General features: G+C 37.0%; 1 pseudogene; it reads right to left on the bottom strand.

The window, feature by feature from the left end:
- Positions 1-2,612: 2,612 nt before the first annotated feature.
- On the bottom strand, positions 2,613-3,130 carry LOC111152068 (annotated as a pseudogene).
- Between the last annotated feature and the right edge of the window lie 3,957 nt (positions 3,131-7,087).

Below are 7,087 nucleotides of genomic sequence, written 5' to 3'. Positions count from 1 at the left end.
CTTCAGTACTATTTTTGTGTTTAATCTCAGTGTGCATACTCCATGAAAGCAAAAACTTCGTTTTGTTCATCATTGAATCTCTAGTGCCTTCAACCATGCTCAGCCCAGATAAGTGTTCAGTCATTATCTGTTAAATGAATGGATAAATTCAGGAGCTTTTCTCTCTCTCTCTTTTTGGTAGTTGAATATCTTACTGTGACTGTGTTTTTATTTTTTAAGTTTTTATTTAAATTCTAGTTAGTTGACAGAGTATATTAATTTCAGGTGTACAATTTAGTGATTCAACACTAACATACAACACCCAGTGCTCATCACTATAAGCGCACACCTTATTAACTCTCATCAGGAGATTCTTAATTTTGAAAATTAACTTTTAAGATTCATAAGTTTTTTTTAATTGTTCCTTTTAAAAAGCCTCCTTACATTTTTGTTTTCAGAACACAGCAGCCTATTTATTTTCAGAAAATTAAATTGTACCAAGACATGTACCATAGTTTAGTTACTTTTTACTTTTAATTTTTGTTAGTCAATCAACAGTCTTCTCTGTTATATAGAACATTACTAGGGGAAAAACAAAATATGTAGAAGACATAGCCTATAATGAAAATTTTTAAAACCATTTACTCATCTGCATATTCCTTGGAGAAACTAAACTTTATAAAATGTTAGAATCTTTTGTAAAAATTTCCATACAACTATGTACTTATAGATAAATATATAAGGAGATAATTTTGTGGTTAAAGTTTGATAGTGATTAAAAATTGCCATAATTACCTAAATTCTAAGAGAATAAAACTTCGATGTGAATGCTATAATACAATGCAAAAACAAAAACAAAAACTTCAGGGTAAGCTTTCTATCCCCAACTTCTATTTCTAATCATTTTCCCTGAGATAACCACAGAAACATGGGAGTATTTCATCCATTATATTTTCTTTGCACTTATATTTCCACATATGTGTGGTTTCTACATCTTGCTCTCCTTCAGCAATTTGCCTTGGAGACCTTTCAAAGTTAGCAAAAAGATTTATCCCATTCTGATAAGGTTAAATTATTTGGCATTAACCATTTGTTTGACTTAACCTAGTTCCACATTTTGTAGGTAGGACTATATGTGCCATGTTTTATTTTCTAAGCTAAGTTATTTTTTGTTATTTTACCATATTTCACCTTATTGACAAGGTACCGGAATGACCTCATTTTGAGAATCCTTAGCTCTTGAGATACTGGTTGCTATGAAGTTTGCTTTATCTGTAGTATATGTCTCTAATAAAACAGCAAGTGACATTTTCAAATTGTCAATTGTTTAAGTTTCAAAATGAATAATGGGTCCTGTTTTTCTAATTCTATGGCAGAGTCAGCCTTTCGTTACATGGTTCATGTCTTCTGGTACAACTCCACCACTCTGTGTCTTATGCTATTTGAAAATTGAATTTTTCTGGGCAAGGTTAAAAAAGAAAGTAGTCCTTAGATGATCATGGCCCTCTTAATGAAAACAAGAAAGATTGCCAAGAATAATTGTTAGAAAAGGAACATTTCTGGTTGTTGACTCCCATTCTTTCTTCTCACTTTACTTGGATGAGCCGCATCCAATCTAACTAGGTATTGTTTTAATTGAAATTAAGCATTTAAAACTCAGTGTATGGCTTTATATATATGCTCTTAGTACACAGGAATTTTTTCCTTTAACAAGTACACTGCTATAATGTGTAAAGAAAGATCCATCAAAATTTGTAATTTCTTAATGTAACAAAGGTCACAAGGAATAAGAAGCATACTCGAACTCTTAGATGGAATTTTTAATGCCAAAAGTACATAATCTGAGTGCTAATGGCCAAAGAAGAAAAATATACCAAACTATAATGTTCCAAGGAGATGGCTCAAGAAGGTCACCAGTCATACAAATAAAAGGGAAAGGCACAACTAAATCTCATTTACAAAATGCAAGCATAACATGCCCACTGATCTAGATTTAGATCCAGGCTAGAAAGTATTGTATGTGAAGAATTTATTAAATTTGCACATTAGCCTACTTTTGAGTCATTATGTTTCTTTAGCAAAAAAATGTCCTAAGAGTGAGAGAGGGATTCCTGCTTTGCCCCAGAGAGCAATGCAGCGATTAATTCCACCACCTGGAGCAAAAGAGCTCAGAGCAGATCTGCCTTCACAGTAACAATCCCAACTGAGAAAAATAGTTTCTCTAAGTGTTCTTTCATATATTTTTGTTTCTCATAGAAGATTTCTAATCTCCATGTTGTTAAAGCCTACATGCTAGAAGAGTTATCGGTTATATTTAGGATACTTTTTTTTTTTTTAAAGATTTTATTTATTTATTTGATAGAGATCAGAAGCAGGTAGAGAGGGAGGAGGAAGCAGGCTTCCCGCTAAGCAGAGAGCCCGACGCTGGGCTTGATCCCAGGACCCTAGGATCATGACCTGAGCTGAAGGAAGAGGCTTTAACCCACCGAGCCACCCAGGCGCCCCTATTTAGGATACTTTTAATCCTAAAAAATATTCACTGAAGCTCTTTGATTCTCAGTGTAATTCACTATTATTTGGTCTACTGAAGTAATTTTTTAAAAAATTATATTTGCATTTATTCTGTGCAGAACTTACTCCCGGGCCATAAGTTTTTGTTTCTTCAGTTTCTTCTGGGATATCTTTTTCTTCTGAGCAGTAATCTGCTCTTTTTCAGTAAGGATCATCTCAATGTGGCAGGGAGAGCTCATGTATGGGTTAATCCGACCATGAGCCCTGTAAGTTCTACGCCGCATCTATGGAGCTTTGTTCAATGACCAGAGAATTGACATCTAAACCCTTAAGTTTAGCATTACTCTCTGCATTTTTAAGCATGTGCAGGAAAAATTCAGCACTCTTCTTGGGCCACCGAGCCTGTGTCCAGCCCCACTATTTGGCCTGGGCACACCTACCAACACTACCATCGTAGTGATGGAATGGCACACACTGCTTCTGCCAAGTGACATCTTTCAGATACTTGGTGGCTCTTCGGATATGCATATCCTTGATGGCCTGCAGTTTCACATGTATTCTTAAAGTGAACAAGAAGATTTGAACCTCTTGATTTGCATGATTTTGTAGGGTTTCCTGGGTCAAGCGGATAGTGAACCATTTTCAGAGGTCACCCCAGGCCTCTGAGAGGAAGAGCTACTAAAGTAATTTTTAGGGATGTTGTGGGTTCCAAGAATGTATGTGTACCATATATAAGCTTTATATTAAGTACCTTACTTCTTAAGGAAAAATAGAAGTTACTTTGTAAGTCAGAACTGCTTTTCTACTTACTGAATACTTAGACTAAATTTCTTACATAGCTCATACTTTCATTAACTTCAAATTAGATGGGTTATAATACTGGGCATTTAGGTTTTTTTGTGAACAAAAGATTAGAAATTCTGTTGAGTGTATGTTGAGGGAGAGGAGACTGATAAAAATAAAGTTTCTAAAAACTAGTCTGGTTCTATAGGTTTAGTAAATCACCAGAAAACCAGATTTTATCTTCTGTAGTAAAATGAAATTACACTTGCAGAGATCACTGGTAAAGATGAAAGTCAAAAGACTGTCTTTCTGTTTTCAATCTCTTGACTTTTTTGATTACCCTCACTTTACAATAAGATATGTAACACCTCTGGTGATTGTTTATTATATTAACTATGATGTTTGTCATAGGTGACAAAAAATAAAAAACAACAACAACTCAAACTTGATTTAGCAAAAAGAATATATTGGCTCCTAGAACTAGGAAGAATAGGGATGTGTCTATTCTTAGTTTAAGCTGAACCATAAACTAATAGAAATCTTGTCATCTCCCCATCTCTCCTATCAGCTTCTTTCTGTGTATCAAGCTTTTTCTCTCTTAGTAGAAAGGGATGCTCTCCATTTGGCAGGGAATATAGGTATTCACAGCTTGAGTCATACACTTAAATTAGTGAATCATAGGGAATGAGAATTTCTCCTTTCCAATAACTGCAAATCCTGGGAAGGATTCTCTTTGGGATCAGCTTTGGCACAGCATGATTGCCTAGGCCATGGCTCCTATCCATCCCTGTGACCACAGGCAGTGTATAGTGATGGAAGTCCCAGGAGAACCATGTGGAGTTGGGGAGGGGGCTGTTAGGCCCCAAAGGATTTAGGGGAGAGAAAAAGGGGAGAGTTATTTAAACATCTCATTGTTCCTAGTGGCCCTTTGATATTGCTGATTTTTTGCCCCCTACTAGTTTTGCCAACTACTCTTTTGGCTTTTCACCCTCTTCATACCCCCATCTCTCATTTAGACATTGTCTAACATTCTATTCTTTTAGAACTATATATTCTGTCCCACAAATAACTCCTCTTAACACACATTTTCAACTAGTGTGTCTATGCAGAAGCACTGTGAGTTTATATCTTTTTTTTAAAAATTTTTATGCCATTTCTTCTTTTAAAAAAGACTATTTTAGAGAGTGAGTGGGCAGAAGTTGGGGGGAAGGGCAGAGAAGGAGAAGCAGACTCCCTGCTGAATAGGGAGCCCTGCATGGGGCTCGATCCCAGGACACCGGGATCATGACCTGAGATGGTTAACATTACAGCATGACAGCAGATGCTTAACATTAACCAACTGAGCCACCAGGTGTCCCATGAGTTTATGTCTTTATGCACCAGTACCATCACTTCCAATTTGTCATATAAGAGCATAGGTGTGAGCTACAGGTTTACCCATCATCAAAAAGTTTAGCTGCTATAGAAGAAATACGAACATGGAACATGCATGATACGGCTAATTTTTACTGATTTCTTAAATCTTAACAGAAAATTGTTATGAATCACATTTCACTCTTTCCCACACCCGAGACTTAAATATGGGATTGGCATTCTTACTAATAAAGTTAGCTAAGAACTATAATTAATAGGTAAAGAAATATTTCTTTCTATCCAAAACATCAAATGTATATACTTAACCCGGAAACAACTGGGAAAACCTTCAAGTCTTTTGAAATAAAAGTTTTGTAACATATGTGTTATGAGGAAATTATATGAACAGTATCATTCCAGGACTGTACTGAAGCCAGAGACTTGATTGCTTTGTACTGTCCACATTGGTCCCTTCTTCAGATCCTTCATACAATAGAAGTAGACAGAAAATCCGTTGTAACTTAACAGAGCAAAACATAATCCTGAGAAGCCAGCCTAACTGCATTCTATAAGTATCACTCACCCCAAAGTCTGCTCAACGATGGCCCCCCATGAGGGGGAGGAAGACTGCATTCACTTTACTCAAGGTCTGTGTCACCCACTACAGGACAGCTAGAAGCATAATGTGGCAGTGCCAAAAACAAGGAAAGAAAAGTTATGGGAATAGAGAGGAAGTAGACAGATAAACCTGCTCTTATGGGAGGGGAGAGTGGACACATAAGGGAGAAAGTTAAGTTCAATTCTAAGTTTGAAAAACATCCATCCAGAAAATGAAAATTAGAATCTTTGGTTAAGGACAGATTTCTGCTACAGGTTGGAATATGGGAGCCATCCAGTTAACGGAATTCTACAAGTGTTTAGTCTTTATTGTGTGAGCAAATAACCTAATTTCTAAGCATTCTGGTTTTCCTACCTTCAAAATAAGGAAAATAAATATAACCACGTGTGTGTGTGTGTGTGTGTGTGTGTGTGTGTGTGTGTGTGTTATGAAGTTATATAGGTCAATTTTCTGCCCAGTTTTTATTAACTTGTAAGTCATTGTTACCAGTGTGTTAACTGCCATTACAGTGCGCTTGGCTCTGTGGCATGCTGATGAGCTTAATGAAACCGTCAGGAAAGAATCTAATGGAAAGAACCATGATATTAGTCTCCTGATGATTGCCTTGCTCTTTCTTGACCTTCTTTTCACTTTCCAGGATGTTTCTTTGTGATTCATTTTTTTTTTTACTTTATATCCTGAATCATTTTACTCAGGATGCTATGGAAGTATCCTATCACAGGTGATAGTTTTGTTGTATTACTAATAGTATTGTGTATAGCTTACATTTACTAAGTGTTGACTAAAGAATCCTTGTCACCACTCTGTGAGTAGAAAATTGAGCCAGATTCCTATCAAGTGACTGGCCCGTGATGCAGAGTGTAAGTGACAGAGACAGAATTTGAAGGAAGACATTCTGCCTTAGGACCCTCTGGTTTTGCTACCTCTCCAGGCTGCCTCTGTAAGAGAATGAGTTACACCCATGCCTTCTTAGTCAAATTCTGCCCATCTTATATTTACTTCCAGTCTCAAGTTTTTAGGAAAGCATTTCCTGAACACAATGGCCATTGATGGTTTTCTCAGTGTTCACACACAGTATCTTTCTCAGGACTCTGATTCAGAAAATGGAAAGGTCTAGGTGAGACGTTATAATGGGTGATAACAGTAGGGTAGTCAGAGTTTGGGATGTAGAGGGAAGGAAACGCATCTGTTATGCAAGAGGTACAGCACAAGCCTGGGTACCACTCAGGAGAGAGAATGGAATGCCTGAGGAATGCTGAGTACCCTTCTGGGGTAGAGAAAAGCAAGATATAGGTAAACAAGGAGAGTGAGGTCGGAGACTTGAGCGATAGATTGAGGATGTTGAACTTTATCTTAAATGAAGTGGTTAAACAGAAAATCTTAGAAAAGAGACTAATCAAGGTTTCAGGTAGATGGAATCCATGTTTGGTGTTCACGGTGGACTTGCACAGAGACCACAGGGACTTGCACAGGGCCAGGAGAAGTAGCAGAGAGCTGTTGCAGCAAGAGGAGTACGGAGTTTGAATGCTTGCAAGGGTTGGGAGTCGGGAGGATGAGAAGAAAGGTGTGTTGACCCACACAGCTCTTGGAGGAAGACACTAAGGTGCTTAAGGGGTCACAATTTAAAATTCAAGATGATTGGAAAATAGACTAAATCACATCCACTTAGGCTGGCCCAATCTATGTGCTACTTTGAATTATTACTTTTTTTTTTTAAGTGGGGAATCCATCACTAATGGACTCTGTGTTATTATGTCCCTTTTGACTTTGCTTCTTACTCTGATATGTGGGTTTAGTCTAATAAGAATTGTGACTTTTTCATTTCTTGAAATGTCACCATCC

This window comes from Enhydra lutris, unplaced genomic scaffold, assembly GCF_002288905.1.
Source record: "Enhydra lutris kenyoni isolate GAN:26980312 unplaced genomic scaffold, ASM228890v2 scaffoldscaffold27, whole genome shotgun sequence".
Taxonomy (NCBI): Eukaryota; Metazoa; Chordata; class Mammalia; order Carnivora; family Mustelidae; genus Enhydra; species Enhydra lutris.
This window is presented reverse-complemented; position numbering and strand designations above follow the sequence as displayed.